This window comes from Scophthalmus maximus, chromosome 5 (genome assembly GCF_022379125.1).
Source record: "Scophthalmus maximus strain ysfricsl-2021 chromosome 5, ASM2237912v1, whole genome shotgun sequence".
Classification (NCBI taxonomy): Eukaryota; Metazoa; Chordata; class Actinopteri; order Pleuronectiformes; family Scophthalmidae; genus Scophthalmus; species Scophthalmus maximus.
Genome location: NC_061519.1, coordinates 19,798,124 through 19,811,864, shown reverse-complemented (window position 1 = coordinate 19,811,864; position 13,741 = coordinate 19,798,124).

The following is a 13,741-nucleotide window of genomic DNA, read 5'->3' as shown; positions in this document are numbered from 1 at the left end:
GCACAAACAGTCATGACGGTGCTTCTGTGAACACAGTCCAGTGGGGTCAAGTTCACACACTGTGAAAACATACTTAAAAGCACTTGACTCAAACTTCTGTCTTGAATGTCGAGGTATGTTAGGAAATAAGAACTGGGACCCTCGCTAAGAGTGCCCGCGAAATAATCCTAATTATCATTCCAGCAAACGTATGTGTTTGACCACCTAGTGATGCAATTGCAGCTGACCAAATAGATTGTTGAAATATTGCCCCGCGCTGTTATAGCTACGTTGTGACAGCATTGTGTGTTCACCGAGGGCCGGCACAACCATAACAAACACAGCTGAATCTGGGGTTTACATTTCAGCAGGATGACAGTGCACGCAGCGTCTGGGTGGAACTTGGGAAAAGGAGCCTGGGCCGACAGCCTCGTATGGCTCCCTGCCAGCATGGTAAGAACAGCCTTGACGGTGGGCCCTGTGAAGTCATTATCCAGATGCACCAGTTTATGAATGCGAAAGAATGAATGGACGTTATTGGTTATAGGTTTTGCATCAGCACAGGGCAGAGAGCGTGTTTGACAAAGTAGGTAGAGCCATGCCAGGACAACGGATTGGGTCTGTGATGAGGGCGTGGGCCATCAAATTAATTTTCAAATTATTGTGACGTGGTCTTTTAAGTACTTCCAAAAGGAAGTCGCCGGCCAAATACCATAGACTGTGAAGTCAATTCAACCACGAACGGAAAGAATAATTGTAACCATCTTTGGCCTAAGAATGGGCTTAATTTAGAAATAAAGTGAAACTTCAGTAATCCATACACGCCTTGTCTTCTTTAATGCAACTAAAAACACATGAGCCTGGGAAAAATATTTTAATTTGAATGGTTGGAAAGGTTTTGTCACTGAAATCTTTATTTCGTCGCAGTTTGGAGATGAAAAATGAACGACAAAAGAAAGAGAAAAAAATCCTGGTTAAAAGTACCCACAGATCTGCCCATAAGCTCCGCTCAGTCGCTGTATCACTTTCCCTTTTTGTGGGTTCATTTCCATAACTGCAAAGAATTTTTGGACAACACCTATTTTGTGGAAACTCCTTCCGCAATCCCAAATGGTTTGTCCACGTAACCTCAGGGGAGCAGCCAGAGACTGTGTAACTGGAGAAGATTGAGTACACAGAGCGAGACCATAGCCTGGTGAGCCATTGAGGAGCTGAAACAAAGATTACCAGATGTTTACCCAGCCCAGCCATATGCGAGGTGGTTACTGAACTCGTGCGCAAAACGTGTGAGTGGCAGACAGAAGGAGTATGAACCTCTGACCCAGTGTCCATTACAGGTACAGAAAAAAACTCTAATGCCAATTGACCATGAAGCCATGCAAAACAATGACGTGTTACCCTGTTTGGTTTTCCTCTAAAAGGAAATCTAGTGTTCCTCAGGATATCACTCAGGAATCCCCTTTTTACTGATGGAAACCATGGAGCCGTCAAAACAGAGCTCTATAATTCTGCGGCCTGGTTTCAATTAAAGCATTGAATATCAAAGGCAATCACTCCCATTTTAATGTGCCTTTTTAAAAAAAATTTTTTTTATGTGTACCCAGTTTATTTTGATGGAAAATTTGTGGGTGGAGCACTTGTTAATTGGTATGGAAAACCTGCACCTGTGGTAGACCAATGTTTTGAGAGTCAGAAACATTGACTATTTGCATTCTTTTCTTCTGAGCAGGAGCCCAACTTTTTCCCCAAAAAAACAATCCCAGACTGCATCTGACGTTTGAGATTGTCTGGAACGTTACAGTTGCACAGTGGTTGTGCATTTTTCAAGCCTTGACTTCATAGTTAGGTATAATTTGCCAGTCATCACAACAATTTTCAAACCATTTGACCATATGCTTACTTTATATGCATACGTGGTTCGAAAGCAAATGTAAAACTTTGATATGAGTCACTTAAACTCCAGACACTTTTTAAAACGTGAACCATTGTATCGGTGGAATGACACTGGTGATAATAATGGTTGATGGAACTGCCATGTACTGTGAGTCGGTCATCCCCTGTCACAACTGCATGCTAACATATTATGTCATATCATGTCATTGTTTTTTTCAGAACACATCGACCTATTTGACACATCCTGTGTTATGTCATAGCACTAATGGACGGAAGTCTGCGTGATTTACGCTGCTCCACTCACTTGAGACACAGCACTCTGCTCAATGCGACTCGTTGCCCAAGCACCTTTCACAATATGTCAGTTTATTTGCTGCTGCTGGCCAGCAATCCAGTCATGTCACCTCAGGGTGGTTTTGTGGAGGAAGTCATGATTTCCCCGCTGCTGCCACCAGTCTTGGAGACTCCGTTCCTCCGGCCATTCTTCATATTAGCTGTGAGTCCTCCTCAACCTGGAAGCTGAAGTTTCCGGTCTGCAGTGTCACAGCTTTCTTTGGATCCTTGCCTCTGCTAAAATTATGAAAATGTCTGCTGCCATAAAACATATTTTCTGCTTGTTCAATGCCTTGGCTCTATGTGCTGCCTCCAGGCAATAGCCACATCCTCGTTATGAACTCACTTGTGCACTGTGTTGTCTAATGGTTTATTTCAACAGTGCAAGTGGAGACTGACTGAATCAGTCTCCACTTGCACTGTGGACTCATTGTAGCTGCATATGGTTCAGTGCTAAAACCGTTCAGTACTACAAACCCAAACTAACCTGAATACACACAAATAAAAGGATAAAAAGAGAATTAAAACAACTAAGGTCAGTCAAAAGCCTTAGAAAACCTGAGTCCTCAGTTAAACCTTAAATACGTCTAAATATGTAGCCTGCAGCTTAATATTTTGAAAGCACAATGAAGCATATTGTCTAATTTCTACTCGATAGGAGCATTTCATATTGTGTCCTCCACTCTTGTGACCTGAAAGGTGAGCAACACTCAATAGTCGGAAACTCGAAATACGTGATGCATTTGCACCAGGTTAAGGCTACGCCGATGGGAAAAAACACTTGAACATGCTGGAACTATAGTGTTTGTTTCACTGTGTCATTTGATAGTGACTGAACTCAAAAGCACATTCAATTAGCATTATGAATACAAAACTAGCTACACGTTAATTATGAGGTTCATATGTTTGAGATATGTTTCTCTGTGTGTATGTATGTATACGTGAGGTGGATCTACATTACATTACATTCATTCACGTCTATCAACACATTCTATCCATACTTGTGAGAGAGAGGTGGAATCACCATGTATAAATGTGTATATATATATATATATATAAAACAAAGTGCGTCACTCTGCTCCTCTGTGGTTTTCAGGACGAGAGAGGGATCTATAAGTTACTCTTGTGTTCTGTCATTAGTGGTGACCTTTAATCTCCCAAATTAGAGGGATAAATCATTTAATATTGCTCACGTCTGCAAATAGGAATACATATGATGAGTGTCTCTCTTTTCTAATAAAACAGCTGGCTGACATGTAGCTTATGTGGGTCAGCGGCTGCTAAGTGACTTATAACAATTCTGATAGGAGTGTATTACTTTTGCAATGCAACAGCATTATAATAAAGAAGAGTCAGTTTGGGATTTATTGCACGATTCTAATCTATGTTCATAAAGGTGATGAATCAACTCTGTATAAACGTTACATCAGGGTGTGAAGTCACATCATGTCAAGGACATTCATAATGCAACATGGTACTTTTGGTTACAAAGTAAGCCAACTGTATACTTCACAATAGCTTTGACCACTTGACAATGACCCTTTGTATGACCTGTTACATAATTTCTCCTCCTGGGATTATATAAAAATAAATGATGGCAATCTATGATCAGCCTAGCAAGCTCAATTTGGAAAAAAGGAATTGGAGAGTGGAGGACATCCCAATCTGTATCTGAAGTTGCATCCTAAACTTAAATTACCCTGAATTACCCCTGTATCATGTAGAAATGAAAATACATAAGGATCAGAGTTAATCATTTTCTGTTTTGTTCTACAGATGACGGTCAAAAAGTGGCAGTTCAGAAACATGGGTTTATTAAGTGTAAGCCAAAAAAACTTTGTTCACATCATATTAAAGCAGATATGTGGTATTTGATTGTTCTTTAATTCACTCTTATGAAACTCCAGTGAGTTTTGGTGGGTCACTTTCCCGCTCACACCCATTGTTGTCAAATTCCTTACCTTAATTCATGGTGGGCTAATAATTCACTATGTATTATGGCTAGAATTTATTAGTGGGGAGATACAGTATGACAGAGCTCTGAGAGTGAATGGAAAGTTATATTTTCTGTCTGTTATGAAGCAGATAGGGCAATTAGGGTCTTAGAATCCTCTGAGCACAGAAACACGTCACTCAATGGTGACAAGAGAACTTCACGCTGAGGTGATACCAAAACCAGCCACCTAATCACACTTACATCATGTCTCCCCAGTGAGCCGGCCAGCGTAGATGTGACAACTTTGCAAAGCAGTAAACTGGACCTGACCATCCTCGAGAACAGGACTCGCATGATATCTTAACTGTTTTGGACTGTTTTACGATATTATTCTCTTCATGGCTATAGACTCCTATTAACCTCCTTGGATGACTGTTTTAGTTTTATATGCCCACTGCGCAGTATTATTAAAACTTTTTCCAGGTGTCGAATAAAGTGTTTTAACCTCTTCATCTTACGAAGTCATAGGCTGTGATTTCGTTACGGCTTTTATGTGTGCACACCTGCTCTTGGTACATTTAGGGAGGTAATAACCACCATCTATTATGTGAATTCATGGGACACATCCCGCATTTTTACAGTCCATCGAAAAGGTACTGAGAAGCAGAGAAGCAGTAAAGGAGTGTTCAACCATGACACCATGTCTGGTTTTATTATTACCCTCATATGTCAGTTCACACATTACTCCCTCGTAACAAGTGAATACTCTGCTCTCATTGTCTTGCACATCATTTTAAGTAACTGTTATGCATCGGGTTTACTTCGATTTTTCCAGCTTGAATCAGATCCAGCTTGTCTTTCCTTCAGAATGGTCGAGGGATTAGCTCCATTATGTGCTCTTAAGGAGCACAGCAAAAGGACAGCCCTTCCTCCTTTGAGTGTTGGGAGCGATCAAGTATCTCTTTTTCTGGTTTACCCCTCAAACTGAAGATACATCTGGGAATATTTCTCTACAGTGACCAAGCTATAATTTAAGACTTGCAACTGACTATTGGAGATGGTGACCTCTTGTGATTTGGGTTTACGCTGCAAATTGCACAAGATTGCCACGCAAGAGCAAAGGGGGGGGGGGGTTCACAGGCCCACCCGCAAGGAGAACGCAACTATTTCCTCTCCATAAATCAAAACGGACACGCTCTGTCTGGGGGCTCTTTTAATAGGAACAGAGCATGTTCATCTTTAAAAAGAAAACAGGCTGAAATTGACTTTTTGGTGCCATACACATATTGTGCATGCAGGATGCTTGACATTTTATTATTATACAAGTTGATTGTCCAGTATTTCATTAAAAACTTAAGTAGGGTACATTAAAGAAAACAACATGGGATTACAAAGGTTTTACAAGGTTGCAAATAAAGACCACAGAGTGAAATTATATATCCAAAAAAAAGGGAAATTCCAATATTACTCTCTAGTTTTCATTTGCATGCGTTTTTTCTTGTACAGTAATATGATTTATATATTTTTAATACTAGTTAGCTCAGCACCAAATTGCAGAGATACACAAAGTATCTAAAAGTGTAGTAGAGGTGCACACGATCCACAAACAGGTGCTGAACCATTGACATAAAGTTAAGAAAAGAGTAATGGAGGTCTGCACAGTGTAGCTCATGGATGTTAAAAAGAGGTATTTTGCAGATCATGTAGTCAAAACAAGGAGTTAAAAGACACTAAAACAATGAGATGAAACATGTTGAAACATTGAATCTGTAGAGCGACCCCCTTTCACATTACACAAATATTGATTATGGTAGCTTAAAAATGTTTTTGGTATCGGTTCAAGATCAAACGTGTGCACATCCCTGTATTAGAGTTTCCCAAACGATGGTTTCAAATCACTTGTGGGGATGTTTTCCACTCTCCAATGTGGGAGACGGCACGTATGCCTTTTTAAATCAAATTACTGGAATCTTTTTCTTTCATGCAGCCGTGACAATATAGATCAATTCATATTTACCTTACAGATAATATTACCATGCATTCAGAAACATAAGCTAGGCTACCTTAGCTGAACCGACATCCCCACTAACACAACAATCATTTTGGATACGTGTGTTTTATAATATTACTCACACTTTCTGACTTTCTGACACGGTGTGCATCTGTGCTTTGACATATCTAGATTCCTCCTCCCATCACAACAAAACAAACCCCACCATTTTCCTTGTAATGAGATTGTCTGCAGGGACCTGGGGTTACGGAACACACATACAGACAAGTCATGACATGACTCACCCCAGCAAAGTGCGTCTACAAATATGTGCCTGATGTCAATGACACCATGTCTCGGATGCTAAAAGCATTCACATCCCTGAGAAAATATCAGGCAGTAATTACACATTTCCTTTGAGATATGGAAATTATTAAAATGTGTCTTAGTCAGGGAAGCGATGATGTGTCATTGAATGCCCCTTTAGTTATTATAAAGAAAAGAAAGAGAAATCGTTATTTCTCCCCACAATGCAAATGTATATCCATTAGCCATTTATTGCAACTGGCATGTCCAAAATCTATCCCATGCGTCCTGTGTGTGTTGGTGGTTCACGAAAAAATTTCAGTTTTTTCAGTCGATGGCAGGCCATATTTCCAATGTAAACCCACAGGAGGATGTCCTGGAACAGTTCAGCCAAAGCGTCTGGCTGAGACTCCGCAGAGCTGTGTGCGTGGGTAATTGGTCGAACAGCAGAGGAATGACCTTAAGTTTAGATTCAGGCAGTTAGGAGACCTTGGAGACAGCCTTGGTCCCCAGGCTGACCCTCGCATGATTTTACTCTGAGTCTCTGCTTATACTTTGCCACTGGGGAAGTGCACATGGACCTTACAGTGCCTTTGCAATGACAGCGCAAGGCCTTGTGTGTAAGTGCAGTAATAATTCCTTTATTAATGAATTCTGAGTACTTACTGAATGACAGTGGAAAGTTACTTATGTCCCCCCAGCCCTCATACAACACAGCCTGTTCTTTTCTAGCTCCCCTGGTGTTTGTATGAGCACATTTTCAACACCAGGATAGTAGAGAAACATCCATCAAAAAGGAGGAGAGCCCAGTCCTCCCACTGGACAAAGTTCATATCTGTGTTGAGGTAGAGTTTCTTCTGGATGCCCTTCAGCCTGAGACCCTTGTACATGCACAACAGCCACTTTTTTTACAGAATAAAACTGGCTCCCACTCAGCAAAGAGCTCGATGGAAGTGTGCATCTCACCCCCCAGCAGCCCTCCTTCCATTCGATCCGGTCAATATACAGCACCAGTGGTGGCTGTAAGTGCCGGGAGCTCCCCATTGATCAGTAGTGGAATAGAATCCAGATCCAGCCAGCTGGGGCTGTTAGCTGGGGAAGCCGTATTCTTTGCAGTGAGGTAATACTTCAGACATCTGCAGCAGGTTCTAATTATGCCAGAACAACTCAGTGTCTGGCTGTGTTTGGCGAGAGGAATAGCCAACACAAGCCATTCTACTCCTCTCTGTGCGTAAGACATAAAGGCCAAGGGGATGCCCTCGTACCGCCCAGCTTCGTCATCAGCTGCATGGGAAAATCTCGAGAACAAAAGTTGCCTCTTAATAAAAACCTATTCTTACTGATCCTGAGATTGTGTGAGGCATTCATGGTCTTCATTCTCATTCTTTGCATGAAGTAGATTGTCAGACTGGGGAGTTTAAACACACTTCTTCTCCTTGAGTTTCGACATTGGTCTTTTTCTGTACCTCACTACAGTGGCCATGGTGAAATTCTGTTTCTCGCTTTAATGTTAAGTTTGAGTGGTATTCCTTTAGACCTTTTAACCTTTGACTGGTCCACAACACAAGGTGGTGCTACTGTATCTTCCTCCTCTGTTGCTATGAGCAGTAGGAAGCTTGCACAGTTGCCAAACACGATAAAGGCCACGAGCGTGAGGTCAGAACTCTTTTACAATCCGAGCAAGCCAACTGACTTCCTGTAAGTGGGGAATAATTACCACCGCCAAAGGGGGTCATGATTTTACCTCTGTCTACTTTGTAGAAGGATGGGATATTGGCTAAGTAAGAACCTATGAAATTTGGGCAGATCCATTATCCATTTCTTTTTCATTGCAACATGGCATGTTTTTTTTGTTTTGTTTTTTACATTTTCACCAATTTCCCGGGCATTAGTGCATGGACCTTGATGGAAAAAAATTGTCATATTTAGGGGACTGATATCTTTGTGCAATTTTGGTGAGACTTGATTGAAGTTAAGGGGACATTTCGGCCTAGACTGAGGTTCTAGTTAAAAATGGCCTCCTGTACTGGCGGATCATGCATTCCCAGTTAGTTATAGCTATATCATTTTATACATTCAACCATCTACTTTCCTTTCCCACCTGGTGGGCTTCTGTCATGAAAGCATTCCAGAAAATATGTGGGGTTTTTTTCATAATTAAACTGATATTTCCTTCCACGTGACATAATTAAAGGTTTGTCAACATCGCCTTGGTTTTAAAATAAGATGGCAATAAGAGCAAAACCACACTTTGCAGTGAAACCCTTGATTTGAGTAAGCTATAAACTGCAAGTTGACAGTGATTAACGCAAAAACATCTGCTGCTATGGTAACCAATCAGTACACTGTGTAACAGAGATGCCTGTGTTATGGAAAGTCATACCTGGCAATTATGTTTAATCTGTTTTAATTGTTCTATAACTCTGCTTTATTTAAGAGTTGTAGATTTACCATAAGGCAGCTGAAAAAAAAGATGTGTTAAACTTTGCTTGTTTATTACATTACTGTACATGTCATGCTTTTGCCGTCTCAGACCTCTACTAACACAAACACATGCACACAAAAACATGTGAACAACATGTGCCCACAACTTCCGCATGCACATACTTGCTGCAGCTCAACAGTAGCTGCAAATGCAATCTTCAGTTTTGATTACACCCACGGCAAAGCGGCTGACTGACCTCAAAATCTCATCATTACCTGTTCTACAGGGGGCAAGAGAAACCCCACTGCAGTCGCACCACAGAAATAGAGTGGTGACAGTTTAATAGACTCCAAGCTCAGAGCGCCACACCCTTGCCACTCCATATAAAAGACCCTTCTCCCACCCGAGCACGTGACGTCAGGTGCTTGAACCTGCTCTGCAAAGCTTTCTGGGCTTGTTAATCTGGAAGGGGGTTAAATTCCCTTTAAGCGATGACATTACCTTGCGTGACTGCAAATGGAAATTTTGCAGCCCTCTGTCACTGTCAAGGCTCCTTATACTAACATTTACTTCTCATTTATTTATGCTAATCAGTAACAACTGGATTTTTTTTTTCAAACATGATTTGCAATTTGATATTTTTAAATGATTAAAAGCTGGAAGGACACGAAAATGTTATCATGCTTTGGGAACGCTTTCTCTGCTGAGACGAGAATATCATTCCTTTCTAATGAATTCTCTACGCCTGCTTCAGTCCCCTACATCCACTCAGAATATTCATTCATTTTCCCCTTCAAGGCTTTTCCAAATAATATGACTACTTTTTCCTGTGCACTCACCGAGCCATACGTATGGAGAACGCGAACCCGCAGACTTTCTGTCTCTCTAAGGTCCATGTTCCACAACATGGGGACCTGTTTGAGACAACTGTTGAAAGTTTGCTGGCCTGACAGTGTTTTGTGTGAGACACTCCAGATGGGATCCCACACTTTGAGCTGTCCTAATGACCAGCACTATCACCAGAACCATAAGTGAGCGCCTCTGATGTGACAGAGTGGAAAGTAACATCATTAATAAAGATAATGAAGCAGATGGGTGCTCTAATGGGTGGCTGGAGTAAAACTGAGGAGTCGGTCAGAGGCGAAGACATGGACTGGGCTGGTTGGGAGACGTTTGGAGATAGACACCGGATCCTAACTGCTGCGTGTGTTTGACCTCGAATAACCACAATAAACACGTCAGACAACTATGCCGAAAAGAGTCAATTCATTTAAATTTCATTGCCTTGATGGCCACATGCAACTGTTTTCTATCTCTGATATGACAAGGAAAAATGTAGTTGCTGTTTGTGCTGAGGTGTTAGCTTGGCTCAGGGGGAACTTGAAAATCAGATGAGAATGAACCCAGTGGCCATGGATGATTTACCAAGACTTGCCACATTACATGTCTCCTGTGTGACATGACTTACTCTTTCCTTGTCCGAAAATCTTCTGAAAAACATCTCCACGTTTAAGATGTTACAACAGGGGGTTGGGAGATATGAGGCCCGGCGACATTTTACATTATATTTTATCCTTACCAGAGTCTCTCTTAAAGGTAGCCTGGAGTTTTGACCATTATAGTTATAGAGCCATGATTAGTTAAATACTTAGAAAACCTAATTTGTCATTGCTGTGTTTAACAAGCAGAGCGTATGAGCATTGTGCACCTTCCATTTTGCGCAGATTGGTTTCTTGATAATAGGCTTCTAGAATAACAATGACTTCAGATCAAGATTTTTTTCATCAATTGCACAATTGCTTTCTGCTGCCCCAAGGTAGCAAAGTTACAACAATGCACCTGACCACACCTCCCTTTAAGACCAATATGCCCGTGGGCACTTTGCTATCCAAACAACATGAGCAGTGGATGGGAAAATGGCAATTGTTTTGGTCTCAAACAGCAAAGACACTTGTGAAATGCTTGGCCCTGCTTGGCGCCAGTGTAAGATAGGGCCCTACAGTATGTTGGAGCACAAAATTAGATTTGAGGAACCAAAATGTTTACCCATGAGCCAATACACCTTTATACCATTTACTTTTAAGCCATGTCCCTGTTTCAAGCCATGTATACAGTATTCCTTCACATTTTTAGCCCTAAAGTTATTAGATAGAGCCTTCTGAGAAGGGAAACGGTGTGTTGATACGCCCAGGGGCAGTGGAAAAAAAGGCCTGTGTGAACTGTCAACACCAGATAGACACAGGAGCAGATAATCTGCTCCCAGGCCACCATTCACTACAATGTGCCACTTGCACTCTTGCTGACCGACTTCCTCCATATGCACACAGAAGGAGGTGGAGAGGGTCTGGGTGTACCCGCAGCTGGAAATCCTGAGTATAGATATAGAGTTCATGCATGAGGAGATGGTTACCAAACATCAGATGCAATTGAACTCTGGGAAGCACACTTCCTGGCAAGGGACCCCTATTTGGAAAATCACATTGAATGCAGAATTAAGCGTGGGTCGCCTACAGATTGAAGACACAATGACATGAACACGACTGTATTATTTCATTCCGTACACTGGGGGAGGTGTTGACATGCAGCTTATGCTTTAGTTAAATGTATCTTTATCCAGACAATGGAAAATGGATCATTTAATCAACGGCTCCCAGCTTAACAAGAAGAGCAAATAAAAGATTGTTTGCTCAGTGACTAACATTGGGAGATGGACTGAAGATGGATAGCTATGGAGGAGACCGAACCCCATGATATCATATCCTTACTGTAAATATCCTTCACTTCATGATTCATTAGACCTGAACAGACTCTGTCTTGCCATTAAGACAGTTTAAATCCTTTGATTGCTGTTGAGTGATCAATGATTAAAAATACTTGATCAGGATGTGGAGAGTTGTCATGATACTAAACAAGGTAATACTGTGTGGGTATTTTCTAGGTTAACCTGTCAATCATTTACAGTGTATCAAAGGTCAACATGACTTGAAAATGCATGAGATTTTTTTTTTTAACTTTCACTCCACCTGCTGCTATTCCATTGGATGCACGAGTGTTCTTGGCTTCATGCTCAAGCATCATTCTCAACCTTTTGCGGCTGACACAGTGACCTCATGGCTTATGCGGCCAGCAAGGCAGTCCAGGAGCTGGTCTGCAGACAGATCAAAGTGGCAATCATGCCCCACCAACAGAGATAAATACACACTTCCTCTCTCCTCTTTCACACTGGTTTTTCCCACACTCCTCGAACCCCCGTGCTGTAGCAAAGCCAGCTCAGAGGAAATGACAGACCACATCAAGAGGCTCGCTGTTGCTTTAACCGGAGCGCTCGCGCCAAGCCTTTCAAGAGAGAGCGAGGCGCTTTAGCATTCATCTGGGGGTTGCAAGTTATTTGTTGGCAGGAGCAGGATGGCACATCCAAATAAAAATGAGTTCACACAAATTTTTAACCATGTGTGCCATAGATTCACCGTACTTGCAGCAGATTTTATGAGGGATCGCTATTAAATCTGTTATACTGTAATCAACCATAATTTTAGTCAAGAATTGCTCTAATAACGTTCCATCTGTTATTCTGTTTGTGTTCTCTTTATCTCCTTAAAAAAAACCTAATAACTAACTTTCTCATTTCAGCAATACTGCAAAAAGCTTGCAGAACTTTTAAACAGCTGTTGATGAATAAAACAAATATATATTTTTTAAAATCTCAGTAGGTCCCTTTCTTGGAGCTCGTCATACTGTGTACTACTTTCTGCTCTGATACATAGAGAGACCGTTGAGCCAGATTCAATGATCCTCACCTGATTGAGGAGATCCCGATCACAGGTGATCAGGAGCTGAGAGTGCACCTGTGGTGATCTCCCTCAGCTGACTGCAATCAGCCAGGTGACTGCAATCAGTCAGAGTAGGTATAAAAGGGAGCTGCAGGTCCTCCAGCCAGAGGACGGTATGTGTTTCAGAGGGTCAACACCTTCAGTCGGCTCACTGTGGTTTTGAGTGAGTTATTCGTTTTTGCGTGAGTTATTCGTTTTTGCCGTTTTTTAGTTTCCCCCTGTCCAGTGACTCCCTCTTCAGTTTTTTGTTACTGGGTCAAATTATTTTTGTTTATCTGTGTTTTTATTTCTCCAGTCCCCTTTTCGAAACCCACTAGTCGACCCATATTTGTGATAGGCTGCAGTATTTTGTTAGTTTCCCGTACTGCGACCCCTGTCCTTCAGGCCTTTGTTTCTGGGAACGTAACAATCACCTTGCTTTCTTCCAATTCATAGGATAAGAAGACTCACTCTCAAGTCTGTCCAATAAATATGAAGCTACAAAGCTACACCCAGGAGATGGTTAGCTTAGCGAAAGACTGGGAACAGGACATAAACAGCTTGGCTGTTTAAGTCCAAATGAAGGAAAATAAAAACAATATGCATTGTAGTGCTAATTAAGATATCACCTTGTTTAATACCAAAGTTCTAAAGAGGAGAAGCTGTAGTTTGATGAGGGAGTTATAATGTGCAGGTCTGTGCTGTCTGCAATGCAAGCTCTCGGAGATGACAAGGAACATGTGGATTAGACCTTTAGAGGTACCGGTAGGCGGTTGTGTTTTTTCCTTCAGACAGAGCCAGGCTAGCTGTTTCCCTTTTTCTAGTCTTTATGCAAAGCTAATGTCACCAGTTGCTGGTTGCAGCTTCATGTTTAGCATACACATAGAGTGGTATTGATCTTCTTTATCTCTCACCGTGAAAGTGAAATGTCACTCTTTCAAACTGCAAACTGAGCTTCTGTAACCTGTGTAATTAATGGATGCCCTTACACTTTTACAATCATTAACTGACTTGACCTCTTCTGTAGTAGCGGTGATGTTCCTCCCTGATGAGTGGCATATTACAGGCAA